Genomic DNA, 16,558 nt, shown 5'->3' with positions numbered 1-16,558 from the left:
TATACATATATACATACATACATACATACATACGGTGACACTGTAGGATTTACTGCGAGTGCATTAAGGAGCCGTCGACATAAACGTGATAGGGTAAAAAGGGAATTAATAAACACGTGCACCCTGCTCGTCCATGTATCATGCACCGGCACACAAATCGCCTTTTAAACCAATCAGTCTTCTCCTTGATCAAAACAACGGCTCCCGCTGCAGAACAGCTAACCGATACTGTGCTTCAGTTCTTTAATGTTTTTTATTTTCTTATCTTTTCTGAGGTGACAAAAAGTGGAAATAAAAAAAGACAGCCTTCCTGTTAATGGCAGCATCTTAAAGGCACACTCAGTGTGTTAACGAGCCTTCTTTATGTATTACATATTGTGACTAGACTTGGAGCGTAACAGCGGCTCTCTACATCAAACACGCAAAGGCCTGTTATTAGATGGAGGGCTGCGAGAAAGCGACAGACTTGTGGGCAATCTTTCGTAAATTACCCCAAAAAATCGTATTTGGGCAAAAAAAATTTTTTTTTGCGAGGAAAAGTGTTTTATTCATCACTTTCCAATAAGGCTGTTTAACAATGAAGCCTGAGACTCTAAACACAAAACAACCAATTAAACTATAAAAAGTACATTGTCCTGACTACCAAACACAAGCCAAATATGTTTTGTCTTTGTAAAATTTAGTGACCTTCAATTTTAACGCAAAATTAAAGTTGAAGCCAAGCAGGAAAGACCTTAATTTACTGGCATGTACAGTATGCAAATGAGATTACTCTCTGCTTAACTGCATCATTTATGTCCATAATAACGGCATCATCATTATGGGACTCAAATTAAATTACAGTGTAATTAGCATATCAAAGTGATTGGTTAAAGTTTAAAACAAATACCCAATTTTCGCTAATGAAAAGCTGTAATCGGCGCTCATGTAACTCGGAATGAAAACAGCTAAAACAAATATGTGTTTTCGAGGGCGGGAAGATGGGGGGAGGGATTTTGTCTCGCTTAAACCTGATGAGGGAGGGGCTTATGGAAGCTGGATGCGTCTTACCTGGCGGACTTCGCACCCTCAGGTTCCATTTCCTAGAGACGCTCTGATCAAAGGTACCATTTCCTACACTTGCCACTTTGAAGCTCATCAATATAATACAAAATCACTTCACCGCTGATCCGATGGGTGGGAGAGGGGGAAAAGAAGTGAAAGAAATATGTGAGAGAGACGGGGGTGGGATGACATCTGAGGGCTTATAAACTTACATTTGAAAGGGGAAGGAAAACACCTCCACTTTCCAGTCGAATTATCATGAATAATGACATTTAACGATTGCCATTTACCGAAAGCAACTGTACCAGAAATGACAGCACTGCAACCCAAATCATCCCACAAAAACCCGGACTTAGCATATCACAAAAACACAGTTTGTGTCATACATTCCCCCTTTTTTGATCCATAGCTTTAAGACTTTCATGTCGCCACATTATTGATCTCATTCCGAATTTATGACGCACTTGTCCATTCTCAGAGCAAAATCTGAGGTCTTAACTCTCAGATATAAGTCAATCTCTCCTCACCAACCCCCAAGGACTTGGTCTCGATTGACTTCGCCAAACCGCACCAACAAACGAAACAGAGCCTGTGCACATTACTCTTGAAATTTTAAAGAAGTGCTATTTTATTTTATTCACTGAGGAATCCATTATAGGCCGTATTGCTAAGAAGTATGTAAATGACGTGCCTTTCAAGGTAGAGTCGGGGCAGAATCCTCTCCATCAACTAATGACACCGCTCATTACATGCAGAAGAGAGCGGAATGAAAGTGCTCCTGTCTGTGGCAGCGTCTACTCTGCGTAAATCCCTATGAAATGCTAATATCTCACTTCTAATTAAAGGATACTAAGTCCAAATGTACCTACGTGCCAGTAACATAAATGTTATTAATGTTTTTTTTTCGCTGTTGCAGCCATGTCTAGGCTTCATTCCATTAATTCATATTTAATACCACCGCTGCTTAAGCATTCTTCTCTTTTTTTGCTTTTAATTGCCTTTTTTATTTCTTTCTTTTCTTCTTTTTTTCGATCACTTGTGGCACATGGTTACAAACAGATGCTCATTGTGAGCTGAAGCATCATTATGGGGTTGTGAAACTAGTTTTTTCGCAGAAAAACTATAGTTTTTTCGCCGGGCCCCACAGATGTTCGCACAAACAGACTCGTGCGCACATGAGATGCTAAAACTATCAGGAAAAAAACAACACCACCGAGTAAACCGGTATGGCCTCTCTGAGCCTGTACACATTTACTGTATTTACACATGTCTGCATGTAAACATGTTTACAAAAAGTGTGCAGCCATTCTACGAATTCAACCTTGAAGTCTGCAAACAACAGTCACACAAAGTTCATTAAGAGAAGGTTAAAAACAATGCCGTTCCCTTTTGCCTGAAAGACAAAGCTGGCTTTGTGCATTGCTTTTTCTAAAACACAAAACGCAAGGAAAATTTATCACTTTGGTATCATCATTGAATTAAAAAGCCTACCTAATGGTTAGTGTGAAATACGGCCTAATTAGGGCTTTGGTTTTATAGCCTGTTAACGTAGTTATCACTTACAACATTGTAATGTCAAAATCAATACGGATTACTTATGTCCTATCCGCCTCCATTCCACAAGGTGACAATAGTTTGTCTGTCTTTGCACTTATTAGGCAGGATTGAGCCAGACAGCGTTTGGAAAAAAGAACCAAAACTCAATCTATGCGCCCTTGTTCATATGATATTACTCACACAACCAAACCTAATCAAAGCAATTTATTCCAGCCTGAAAGTAGCAAAACACTTCACAGCAAAATATAGTCTCTGATTTCACTACTGTCTGCAAGAAAAAGGAAAAACAGTTCTATTTGTGGAACATGAGGGGAGAAAAGGGGAAAAGGGAAAAAAAGAATAAAAGAATAAAATCAGCTGTTTGAGTAAATCTCATCTTTTAGTGAAAACTGTCAAAAAATAAATAAATAAATACAATTCTTAAAAATAAAATGTATATAAAAAAAGTTATAATAATATATAATGTTATAATTTGCTTAAAGACAATGAAATCTGTTTTTGGACCACTAACAAATTTATATTTATATTTTCATGAATTAAGCACCTTTCTTTACCAACTCTCATTACCAAATAAATAAATGTGACAGAAATATAGAGATCAATTGAAGTATGGATACTAAGTCAATAATTAATGTTTCAATGTATTAAACTCCCAAAAATATTAAATTCCACAAATAAATAATGGCACTAAAAATAATATTTGCATGTTTTTAGGCAACAAAGTGTTTATTATTTATTTAAAAATAATATTACTCTTCTAATAAAGTAATATAACATGGTTCCGTAATATTCACCTATACAAAGAAACAATATATGTCAAACTTGCAAATATAAATGTAAAGGAAAAAAGAATGAGGAAAAAAAGTAAAAAGTAATTAAAATGCAGGGAATAACACCACAAAATTCTAATCTCCATTCAAAGCCATGTTATGAAAATATACCCATAGATAAGTTGTAGCCTGCACTGAAGTGTCTGCCTGATTCAGATCTAAAGTTACAGTGGCTGACCTTCAACATTCCTCAGTGTCCCAGAATGCCATTCATCTACAGCTGCAGATAACGCTGAGTAAATATCATAAGCATGAGGATTTTAGGATTGAGGTGAGGCCGGCCACATCCTTAACCCACAAGGAAGAGGGCGAAGAGAGATCTACCCTTTAAGGGCCCTTTCCTGAAGGATCTGCTGTAAAAACACAAAAAAAGGAAGCCATATCCATGTCCTGTCATTTCTCTTGGCATTAACGTTCTTCTTCGTCCCTTTGATGAAGGCTACTTCAACTAATCACATAAACCATGTGTTCTGAAAACCTGCATTAAATCGACAGGATTCTTATCCAAGTTACAGACACAAGCAGAATGAAACTCCTAAAGATACTCACCAATCAGAGAAGAGAATAAAAGAGCTTAATTGGTCGGATAGCGCTTGAGGAGTCTCGTGTATGAGGGTGCAGCAGAGAGAACCTGTGACTGCACTAATCTGTTCTGAAACACACCAACCCTTATCCCCCGCTGATATATACCTAAACAAGACAAACACAGGCAACCAGTGAACAGGCAACCACAACAAACAAAAGAGTGAAAGACTGAACGAGAGAGCAAGAGAGAGAGAGAAACAAGACGAAAGAGAGAGAAGTACTATTAAAGCCATTTAGTAGAAAAAAGCTAAAGTAATACCTATAAAAAAGCACTTTAAGCTTAACCCCAAAAACTAAGGATACTAAAGAAATAAACATTTTAATAAAAATCTTTTTTTAAACCAAAAATTCTATTCATGATTTCATAAAAGGTTGAATAATGTAATAATGAGAGGCAAGGCCTGTGACTACCTTCTGCACTGTTTTAACAGGGATGAAACCATATTAGGACGTGTATGCTAAAGTAAACAACATAGTTGCAATGAGATGGAAATTTTTCAGCTAATGGTGTTTGTCATTCCTGTTTTCAGTCCTGGACTTAATTTCTTTGCTTCTTTCTCTTTTTTTTTTTTTCTCCACGACTTCTTTCTTTTTTTCCCCCCTCCCCTGAGCTTGGGAGGGCTGTGTTTATGAATAACAACTAAAGCGGCCAGTCCACGGCCAGGTGCAAAACACACAGTAAATATACACATCAACCAAAGCAATGTTTTTTTTTTATATATGTCATTGTGAAATCAGTTACTTTTCCATACAAAGGAACATTAGTGCATTACATTTATTGCATAAACAATAATTTTTGCAATTCCATTTGGTGCCAAAAGCGGCGCAGAAATGACACATTTCACCTTTAACAAAGTCCAAAGTCAAACTCTTATTACAGAGTTTAAAAGCCACAACAAAACTTCAGCTAACCAGTGTAGGCGTATCTCCTTTCCTCCCCACAGCACAAATACACTCCCCCTCTCTCTTTGTCTCTCTCTCTCTCACACACACACACACACCTTTCAAATGCAAGCTGTTTATTTACTTAATGTTAAAGCTATTCCATTAAGCAGCCAGGCCCAGGTGCTTCATCCCTAAAAGGGATTTTAGTTCCTCAAATAAATACCACGGCAAGGCACTGCCAAAATGTTATTGACCATGAATATAACAAATGTCAGATAGAGAACAATAAACATCAACCTATGTGAGTCATTATGGGCATATACTTTAAATTTCAGTGAACGCTGGGCACTTATGATGATTTATGAACATGATTTGATCATTGTAAGGTATATTTTTTAAGGAAGGCAAGCTAAGACTAAGCCCATATTGTATGGCTTACCTGCTTATGTTCAACAATGTGCTAATGATTTCACTTTCGTCTAACCAAAATGAGTTCAACTGTGTGGTGTATTTGCATTGCTAGTACAAAGAAAACAAAATGACTAGAGGGGAAAAAAACACAACCTTACTTAAGAAAAAAAGAAGCAAATGCATTCATTTGATGTTGGAAGCACAGTCTATAATCATTCCATCATTCAATTTGACCCATTTAAAAAACGGTCATCTCTTTTCAGTTGGATGAAGAAATTGAAAAGTGATGCCAAAAAAAAGAGAAAAGAGTATGTCTTCAGATAAAAATAAGACAAACTAAGCTTTGTGATATATGTGACAAACACTCTCGCACACACTCCTCACAGAGCGTTTTTGTGGACAGATTTCCCTTTCATCTCTCTGAAGACAACTCCTCTGACAGAAGCCGAGACTGCTGCCTGCCTGACTGCCATCACTTCCATTCAGTACAAAGATTCTGTCACGAAAACTCGCTCCGACGCAGTGGCAGACCAACTATATCAAAGCCTTTCCTCCTCTAAGAGACCAGAATTCATTTAGGTATCAATACCAAGACAAATATAATGGATTTGTAATTGTCATTTTCTAATAAGCATTTAGAGAAATGCCTCATTCTACACTTTCTAGTAAATAAACAGCATCTAATTTTATTAAAGTCAGTAGAGGCACAAAACTGTATAAAACAGCCTAGTACCTTTGCCTTTTTCAGATTTTCAGTTTACTGTTTTAAGTCAAATAAATCAACACATTTTGAATCAGTTTAGAAATTTTTAGCAGACACGCTAACTTAAAGCACCATAAAAGTAATCCAAAAGTAGGACCTTTGCATAAATCAACAACCAAAGCAATATCTTTGATATATGCCATTGTGAAATCAGTTAACTTTCCATACAAAGCAGTGTGCATTACATTAACTGCACACAGAAAACCGTAAGATAAAACCGTTAAATATGTTAGATAAAATATTATTTAACATAAAATAATCTAGAAAGAAAAGAAGCTAGCTTAAAAAAAATCATGGTAATTTGGATCTGTTCCACCTCTGAGGTTTTGTCCTTTTTGATTGTTTCCAATCATACAACATCATAATTTGTTGAATTTATATTCAAGATATGGCCAACATTTATTCAACAGTACCAATAATAAAAAAAGAGGATGTTTTGGACACCATGGCAATACCATTATTTATAATTATTGTAATCGTCCATACAGTATTTCTAAGGTATTATCATTAAACACTTCCACACTACAGGACAATGCTGACACTTTCATGATTAACAAAAAAAGAAGCTAGCGCTAACTCTTTCGTTTCAGATGTTACCGCTCTAAAAAAATTTTTTATTACAGCAGTTATAAACCGCTCTGGAGTTATGCACACGGGCACATAAACAACTGTGTGACTAGCGTAAGCATTTAACTTTCTCGTTAGCAATCTCCCCCGTGTGGCGCTTTAGCCATGCTGGCTTGTTTATTATGTTCATAGCTTTGGCAGAAAAAGAGATTTAAGTGAACTCCTACGAATCGGAAGCACTTGTAAATGCATAGAAACACACTCAGCTGTAGAAACAGGGGAATTAAGGGCTTACCAAATGCTAATGCTAATACAAAGCAATTTTCAACCTGATGCTGATACACAGAATTAAATTTTTTTTTTGTAGTAAGCAATAAAACGTAATCGGAAGAGCTATTACATGGACCCTAATCCACCCCTGCGCCCTAACATGCATCAATATACAACTTTTCATTTGGTGTTACCTCAGAATTTCCATCTTTGTGGTTGCCGTAAAACGAGAGGATGAGGCAAATAAAGTAAATAATCAAGTGTATGATCTTCAGAGGCATTCCAATTTAGCCCTTGGCAGGCGACACACAGCATGCACATATCATATTTTCCCCTGCTGTTCTGAAAATGTACTCAGAGTTTAAGTGGATATACACTTACTTTAACTTATGGAAGTGTGGTTGAGTGGGGATAGGACTATGCCAGTCATCCATATAGAAGTAAATGTGTGTTTCTGCCGGGAAGTGGACTGAATTAAATATATAGGTAAGTCTTTTTGCATTAGAACAAAGTGTATGATAAATCAAAAAAGTCTGAAAGTCAGTAAAGTTATCAAAATCCAAAATCAGTTTAATGTAATTCTTCAGCATCATTCTTATCACAATCTCCAAATCCTGTTCAAGAACTTACAGTATGATGATGATTATCCTTGTTGGCCAGTTTCTAGAAAGGAGAGAAAATGGGAGATAAACTTACACCAAAATGCCAATTTGTGCAAAAGCACTGAAGAAAACTCACAGGATAGGTGGATAGGAAAGTTAGCAGGTAAATAAGTAAGTAAATAAATACCATTATTATTATTTTTTCCAGGAAAATATTAATTCTTGTCAAAGTCAGTAGCACTGTGGATAGCTGAAATAATAATAATAATAAAAATAATTAAAAAAAACTTATAACCAGAGGTGTCATGCATACCAAAAGCAAAACTTCTTCTTTGGTAATGTCGCTCAATTAGATTAAGCATATATCTTTAAAAAAGGCGTATGCTTAAATAATGAAAAAACTGGGGTAAGAAAATGTATCTTATTCAAGTTTTTCCAATGAAAACGAATCATATTACATTAAATTTATATTACAGGAAAAATTTACGTAAATTTGTTCCAAGTATATTTAGATCTTTTTAATGAAAAAGAAGACAAAGATACTGATTACTATAAGATTTTTAGTGTTTGTAGTGTATTATGACAAAAGAGTGAGGTCAACAGACAAAAGACGCAGAAAGAAGGCAGGAGTAGCTTCTTAAGAAGGCAAGAAAAACCTAAAGAGAAAACAAACACAAACATAGTGAACTAGGTTTGGTTATTTGGGTGTGTGTGAATGTGTCTGTAAGCATGAGCTCATGGGAAAGGATGGGAAGTCCCTTCCTTGTCCACCATAATGTCAGAGATAGAACACAGACACACAAACTCGATCCCTCTCACACCCTGTGCCTTAATACTATACGTGAACACCCCTACTTCACTTCTATGGTTTGCTCCAGTCTCCATGTCAGCTGCTTAGGGCTGTTCCATTCTGGAGCAGACAGGGTGGGAAACCTGTTTCATACCAAATATTGTTTGGTGCCACTAATGACTAAATTTACCTTGTTGTAATACCTGGATAATTTAAAAAGTACTATTAGTAATTGACAATGACTGTTTTAAATATGTTGATTTCTCAGCAACTCGACAGGGATTGATGAAAGCCAAATCCTTCCTCAAAAACAGAGAAACATATGAGAAACAAAGGGAATAAAAGACCTGTGCAGTTAGACAAATAAGCCGTCCTGTTTAGCGGTAAACTTTGATAAAAATAAACGACCTCTCCTTTTCTCTCAACCTTGAGAAAAGCATACAAACACAAGAGCTGCAACAAATCAAGTGATTCATTAAACTAGATATAGAATAATAGCACAAGTCCTGCCCTCTCAAGTCCGTCAACAAACACACACACACACACACACACACATGCATCCACACACATACACAGCTCCACTGGAGTCTAATAACTAATCATGTGTTTACCTTCTCCAAGGACTTGCTTATTTGCGGCCGTCTTCAGTTCCAGCGCTGCGTTTAACCTCCCTGCCCTGCAGAGACAACAAGCGCAGAGAAAAAGTTGTAGATGTTAAATTACTGCAGCTGTCACAAACCATCAGTCAACTCTGTGCATAAAAAAATGAAATTAAAAGTAAACAATTTTGGTAAGCTATTTTGATGGTGCAGACAAACTAATGAGGACTCAATCGTGGACATACCGAATAAGTACATCATCTACTAAACAGAACTTGAGAGAACAGAAAAACACACTTTTATCCACAGCATTATTAAACAACTGTTAACAGCAATATGGAAATGTGTGATTCATCATCCTTATTAAACCATTTCATTTTCAGGGTTAAACTTTACCTTTATATGAAGTGACAGTTGTACAGTAGAGTTTACAATAAATCTGCTGCTAAAACTGGATTACGTACCAAAACAAGTAACATAACATATCACAACAATACCATTTTTTGGACATATACACTACAGTTCAAAAGTTTGGGGTCGGGTAAGATTTGTCTATATTTTAATATATTTTCTATTTTTTTATTATTTTAAATTGTAATTTATTCCTGTGATGGCAAAGAGACATTTTCAGCATTACTCCAGTCTTCAGGGTCACATGGTCCTTCAGAAATCATTTTAATGCTGATTTGGTGCTCAAGAAACATTTTATATAATTCTAAATGTTGAAAGCAGTTGCACTGCTTAATATTTTTCTGGAAACCATGATATTTTTTTTCCAGGATTCTTTGATGAATAGAAAGCATTTATTTGAAATAGAAATCTTTTGAAAAAGTATCTCTTTTTTTTTTTACACATGGTGTCACATTACTACCATTAAGTATTTGACACGTACCAGGGTAATACCATGGTATTCTTGGAAGTACCATGGAGTGCAACATAAAAAACATAATACATTTCAGTTTCAAAGTATCATAGTATTATCTGTCACAATGCCTTTTTATAAAGTACCTCCTCCTAAAAGACAGTGAGGCAAACAGTTCACAAGCTTGCATTTACAGTCTCAATATACGCCAAGAGCATATTCTCATGCTAGACTATTGAGAAAGATACTATAGGCCAGCATCCCTTTGTCATTTGAATAAAAGCATGAAAGCTTAGCCGAACGTGAAAAAATATGCAGTTTACATTTGGCAGTCAAAACAGTGGCTGGCCGTTAGAGCAGAGTGATTCTGTTTATCTCAGGTAAAGTGAGCGCAGATAAAACACACTGGTGCAGCCTGTCCATGTTCCTGCATCAATTATCTGTTAAACGCCCTTGTTAAGGTGGGTGGTCAGCATTTACAGCGACTAAAAACACTAGCCACCACAAGGACCGTATGCGTTTTCCACGTATCTTGTGCTGATTCCAATTCATTAGACTTCAATTAACACGTCATCCCTGCTGTTATGAATCAATAGCTCTTGGTGACAGGTGATGAATTTTTCAGCTTAAAAAGCTAAACATCATTTATTCAAATCACCTGCTAAGGTCTCAGGTGCTAAATGAGTTTACTGAAATGCCTAATGCTCATTTAGACAAATGTTCTCTCGTCCTAATGATGAGAACGTTTTGCATTGAGAACAGGAAGGGGGGAGGGAGGTGAGAAAGACGCACAACAGCAGTTACCTTTCAGTTTTTAGCACCGTAATGTGTTGCTAAATCGATAACAGTCCAGACTGAATGCATGAAGTTGGAGGTAATGCTGGTGTTTTGTGCAGCGGGGGTGGTGGAGGCCCGGGGAGTGAATAAATACGCTCATGCCGCTAGACCCAGCTGGAGAAGGAAAAGAACCAGCCTTCTGGTGCTCGGGGAACTTGCTGAGATAATCGGCTTCATGGGGGTGTTATGAAGGAAACACGGCAAGAGAGACAACTAAATGAGCACATGGGCTAAATACTGTCTGAAGAAACAAAGAAACGGAGAGGGAAAAACAACAACTTTCAGTTCTTATGTAAAGGTGTTTCTTCAACTATGGGCAATTTTGGACCTAATTAACTCACTTTTCAAATTCACTAGTTCGTCTATCAATGTCCAACAGTGTCCAAAAGTTGTTGATGTATCCTAAATACATCATTACATATTTTGACACTTTTTGTATAACTGAACCAAAGTGATATTTACCTGAATTTTTCTGTTTTCTTCACAGATCATATACTACTGTTCAAAAGTTTGGTGTCGAAAATAATTTTTTATTTATGTTATTAAAAGTCTCTTATGCTCAACAGGCTGCATTTATTTGATCAAAAATACAGTAACATTATTACAATTTAAAATATCTATTTCTATTTTAATATATTTTAAAATGTAATTTATTCCTGTGATGGCAAAGCTGAATTTTTAGCAGCCATTATTACAAAAAAGCAATAATTTCTTAAAAAGTACTAATTTCTCAAAAGCATTCATTTCTTAAAATGCATTTGAAAGATAGTTAAAAAAAAGTTATGGTACAAGAAAGTTTTGATTTGACCTTCATATAACAAAAAGAAAGAAATGGTTAAAATATGATCATTTCAATAACATATTAAGGTAATTGTGTTTGACCTAGAATCGTAAACATTTCAATGGCCGGTAAAAACTTTGGTCATACATGACAATGATGGCTAAAAATTATATCATGCACATGAATATCAACAATCTCATTTATAAAACCAGACCTGAAGAGGACTTCTGCAAAATATTGTTCTTATTCGACCGCATTTACATCGTACAGGCTGTCGAATCACACACTCCAACCGTTTCCTGGCTAAAACCAAGCCAATCCTAACGGAAAAGGCCCTGGTGGTCATTATGAACGCCTCTTCAGTCCATCTAATGGACCATCTCTTTCCTCACTTCACCAAAAACACAAGAGCACATGAATATTTACCACCAAGCAAAGCCATTCCATTAATCGGTTTGCGAATGCTTAAATAGCATATCTGTGGCTACTTCTACGGTGGGGTCATAAATGAACATTCCTGCTTCATTAGCATATTAATTTATGCAGAGATTGAGTGCAGCTCATAGGCTGTGACCAGCTCCTCTTCTCCCTATTGGTCAAGGAAGCAAATTTATCCAGTGTCAAGCACTCTGACAAGCACTGCTCCAAAATATTGTAGAATGGTGTTGTAAACTATTAGAGGAACTGTTCACTCCATACAATAAAAAAGAAAAGAAAATTTGAAGAACGATCATGTTTCTCTTTCGTATAAAATGAAAACATACAGTGACTGTAAAACATAGAAATGACAAAAAGCACCATAAAAGTAGTCTATTTGATTATATAAAAGTAGTCTATTAGTATATTTAAGATTTATCTATTTAATTTCCATCCATTTCAGTAATTGTATTTATTTCTACATATCATACAAAACTGTATGACTTCATAAGACTTGGAATATTGCAAGTAATATAGGCCTGCTGTAAAAAAAAAAAAAAAAAAAAGGGTAAAAGAACAGTGAACATTCTTCAAAATGTCAAGGTCAACTTTTCTATTAAACTTCTATTAAACTTGTATGTTGTATGTTTCAATGTATGTTGAACAAAAAAAAACTTAAACTACTGAACTAAAAAATGACAATCGCATCAGAAAATAAAATAAAAAAAGAGACACCGCAAATGAGAGACTGAGCAGAGGACAGGCTGTGATATCTATATTGAGTCCATTTGTGTTTGTTTTTAGGGTGTGTGCACATGATTTTCCAAGTCACTGTCTGTGCTCTGAAATATAGGAAAATTGCATGACTCACTTTGAGACAAATGCAGCTGTTTACAAAGGCCTGACAAAAAGGTGACTGAACTGAAGTCTCTCTCTTTCTCTCCTACTCACTCTCTCCCCAGAGCCTATTCCCAAAAACCTGAAAGTAATTTTTGCGATTCGCTTACAAGCAGGCTTCGCCCATTGTTTTGCACATCCACGTTCGTGTAAACAACGGCGGTTTCCGACATGCAAACAGACGCAAAACCTAATTTATCTGGGCTTGTACGTGGGTCACTTGAGCTTCTGGAGGCCGAGCGAGTCGGTACATAGTCTGCTGAATGTCAGGCTGTCTGAGTCTAGACATTTTTTCGGACCTGCCCTCACGTTTTGCTGAGCTAAGAACAAAGTACACAGAGTACACACGCACACGTAGCTTTCACAGTCTTAATACCAAGGCAGCGGTATTTCGTTCCTATCCCAAAACAAACAAGGCAGTGCATTTCTTTACACTATTTAAATGTTAACAGGCAAGAGCGTAGGCTGAATAGAGCATTCTTTCACCCTGGATACCAGAAACGGCCCAGCCAGACTTTCAAAACATGTTCTAATGAAATCATCCAAAAGATAAATAAAAAGCTGCACTTGTTTTCTTTTCTGAGCTCACCTCCCCCTCTTCTTTCTTTTCCTTTTTTTGTAATTGGATTATACTTTTTTGAGTGCAGACCATCAGCGCCATGAGAGCATGGAACTACTGTAGAGCGATTTCTCATTCTCGCTTCCTCTGACATGACAATTATACAGCTAAGCACTAAGGATATGAGGGTTAACACAGGTCTTATACTGAAACTGAGGGTTTTAACCCAGTTATGCAATGTTATCTTTATGAGCAGTGAAATATTAGTTTTATTAATGACCAACACCAATATTGATATCTAGAGGGTTAGCAATGTAATATAATCATAGCAAATATGATTTACGCAAAATTGTACTTATGTTCCATGATATTTACTCAAAAGCACTCAAACTATTTGAGAATGTCTATTTGAAAACATAAAATTATACATGTGCATTATACATTGACGATTTGCTGCTGCCAATGCCACTATCTAGAGAGCAGGACTGTTCAATATTACACTACACATAGTCAATATGAGATATACACAAAATTAAAACTGTAAATACAGGAAAATGAAATATACAAAATGCAAAAAATAAAACATAAATAAAAAAGCTAATAAAATGTGCATTATCCATTCACAAATATTTCAGTAGAAATGGCCAAATATCTGTCAATTAATCTGTCTTGCCGATATATATAGACTACCATTAAAAAGTTTGAGAGAAACTAATATTTTATTATTTTATTACTCATTATTTAAAAAAATAATAATACTTTTATTCAGCAAGGATAAAATAAATGCTGTTCTTATTAACTTTTCTATTCATTAAAAAAATCCTGAAAAAATATCACTGTTCTGACAAAAAAAGCAGCACTACTGCTTTAAACATTGATAATAATAAGAAATGTTTCAGCAAATTGGCATATATGATTTCTGAAGTATCATGTGACACTGAAGACAAAGAAGAGTGTCTGATCGATCGACAGACAGACAGACAGACAGACAGACAGACAGATAGATAGATAGATAGATAGATAGATAGATAGACAGACAGATAGACAGACAGACAGATATCCTAACCATTTCACATACTTCTTTTTGATCATATCATACATTTTTATGGTTAATGTCTATGTATGATCTCAACCATGCTTTAACATCTACTCTGACATCATATTTCCTCTTTCTCCCCACCAATCACCTTTTTCTCTAGATCTCTCTCTTTTTCTCATCCGTTCTCTTCTCTCCTTTGACCTCAGATCCTGTGCACTATTAATACCAATAACCCACAAATTCCATTTCCCTGTGCAGAGACAGACTGAAAGTAAGCTTAGTGACTGAGGAAAGAGCAAAATCTCTCAATACAGATTTACTTCTTCTTTTTAAGGCAAATATTTAATTGGACAGGAGAGAGTGGAGGCAGATACCGTGTGGTTTGCTCAGAAAGAGAGAGCGAGAGAGTGAGAACGAGGGGGATCCAAGGTGCACAGTCAGAAATGTAAGCGTTTTAGACAGTATTTTTAGGCCAGGGAGCAAGGGGGAGAATAAATGCATCGCTTAAAATCTGTGAACACTTACCCATGAACATAACCCAGTGCTCCACAAGCCAAATCCAAACAATTCCAGCGTCCCACACTTTGATCTGCACTATAACAAAAGTCCTCTCTTCACCAGCTGCCTCTTTATCAAGTAGTAAGTGAGGTGCGAGCAGTGTGCAACCAGCAGCCTTGCCCCGTTCGCGCTCTCTGGCTCGCACACACATGCACTCTCGTCTCGGGGGCTGGAGGTATGTGGTCTAAACACAACAAAAAGCCTGAGTCGAAGATTGAATATGCAGGAAGAGGGCCTCCGATAATAATTATTATTATAGATATTCTAGATATTCTTTGCATGAAATATGATTAAGAATTATTTTTTTATTTTATTGAGAAATGAACTATATTCTCAATCTCAACTATATCGCATTCCTCATTCTAACAAAAAGTTAAGCACTAACTTGTAAGAATTTACAAAGTCATTTATAATCAATGACATCTGATCATTCCAGCTTCTCCAAAAAGCTTCGGTTCTTAATTTTTGCAATTCTCACGTTTCACTAGTTGGTTATTAGCATGCATATTACTAGCTTATTGGCTGTTTATTAGTACTCATAAAGCACATATTAATGCCTTGTTCTGCATGACCACATTCTAGATCCCTGAACCTTACCCCATACCTAAACTTAACAACTACCTTATACTATTAATAAGCAGCTAATTAGGAGTAGTGGTCGACCGATATATCGGTCAATATTTGGCATTTTTCAAATATCGGCATCGGCCGATAAGTTTTTCTGTTTGGCCGATGCGTTTGTGGTGGGACTTTTATTTTGACGGCGCGCTGGACTTTTATTTTGACAGCGCTGAGAACGGCAGCGATGGGAAGTTCGGATCATTTTACCGACTCGGACCTTTGAGTCTCGTTCAGCAAAATGAACGAATCTTTTTTCGAGTCATTTCGTTCATTTTAGCAAAATATAATTAAAATGTTACGTGTTACTTCCCTAACACGTCTACTACTTACGCAAACGTTGATCACACTACAAACAATACAAAACTATAATGCTATAAGAAACAGAAAAGATTAATTCATTGTTTACCTGGGTCTTCAGTCTATGATTAGCTCACCTCACCTCTTATCTGACAAGTCTTCGGGTTTGAGTCGTTCGTTCATCACGTGACGGCCCCATAAGCTTTAACCTATGCAGTCTGAGCCGGAAAGAGAATTGATTAGTTCATCTCTCGAGTCTTTGGGATTTAGTTGTTCGTTCATCACGTGACTGCCCCATAAGCTTTAACCTATGCAGTCTGAGCCGGAAAGAGATTTGATTAGTTCATCTCTCGAGTCTTTCGAATCGTTCGTTCTTTTGTCACGTGACGTGACAGCATTGGATAGAGAAATTGGTTAATTTACAAGCTACAAATGGGTGCATAGTTATTATTATTAGTAGTAGTAGTAGTAGTATTATTATTATAATTATTATTTACTCTTACAGTTACGTGATGCGTTTCTGTTCTCAAATTGTAGCTTTTTACTTCTTACAGTTTATAAATGTGTGAATTTCTGTCATGATGGTTCTTTTCCATAACACTGAATGTTTTAACAAAGGTAATAAAGAGTTGGTTATTATTATTAAGTCTCTTTCCGGCTCAGACTGCATAGTAGGGATGGGCATTTCCCAAAAATTTTGCATTCGAATATTTGGGCTCATACAAAACTAATATTCGAATATTCGTTTATTTAAATGAGGTTTAATGAGAAAGACGTTATTTTTAAT

At 36.2% G+C, this 16,558-nt stretch overlaps 1 protein-coding gene across 5 annotated transcripts in view; it reads right to left on the bottom strand.

Moving 5' to 3' along the window:
• Positions 1-16,558, bottom strand: part of LOC107750235 (forkhead box protein P1-B) — a 157,402-nt gene that overhangs the window by 123,780 nt on the left and 17,064 nt on the right. For 2 of the 5 annotated variants that reach the window (XM_016565528.1, XM_016565531.1), the window contains exons 2-3: positions 8,916-8,980; positions 7,543-7,575 (exon numbers count right to left, since the gene is read on the bottom strand). The gene's annotated coding sequence lies outside the window, so the exon portion shown is untranslated. Of the gene's footprint in view, positions 1-7,542; positions 7,576-8,915; positions 8,981-14,820; positions 15,056-16,558 lie in introns of those variants that run through there. The other 3 variants (XM_016565530.1, XM_016565534.1, XM_016565529.1) reach the window with 2 other exon arrangements.

Source organism: Sinocyclocheilus rhinocerous, unplaced genomic scaffold (genome assembly GCF_001515625.1).
Source record: "Sinocyclocheilus rhinocerous isolate Xijiao unplaced genomic scaffold, SAMN03320098_v1.1 scaffold963, whole genome shotgun sequence".
Classification (NCBI taxonomy): domain Eukaryota; kingdom Metazoa; phylum Chordata; class Actinopteri; order Cypriniformes; family Cyprinidae; genus Sinocyclocheilus; species Sinocyclocheilus rhinocerous.
Note: the sequence above shows the minus strand (reverse complement) of the source record. Positions and strands in the feature narration are given on the sequence as shown.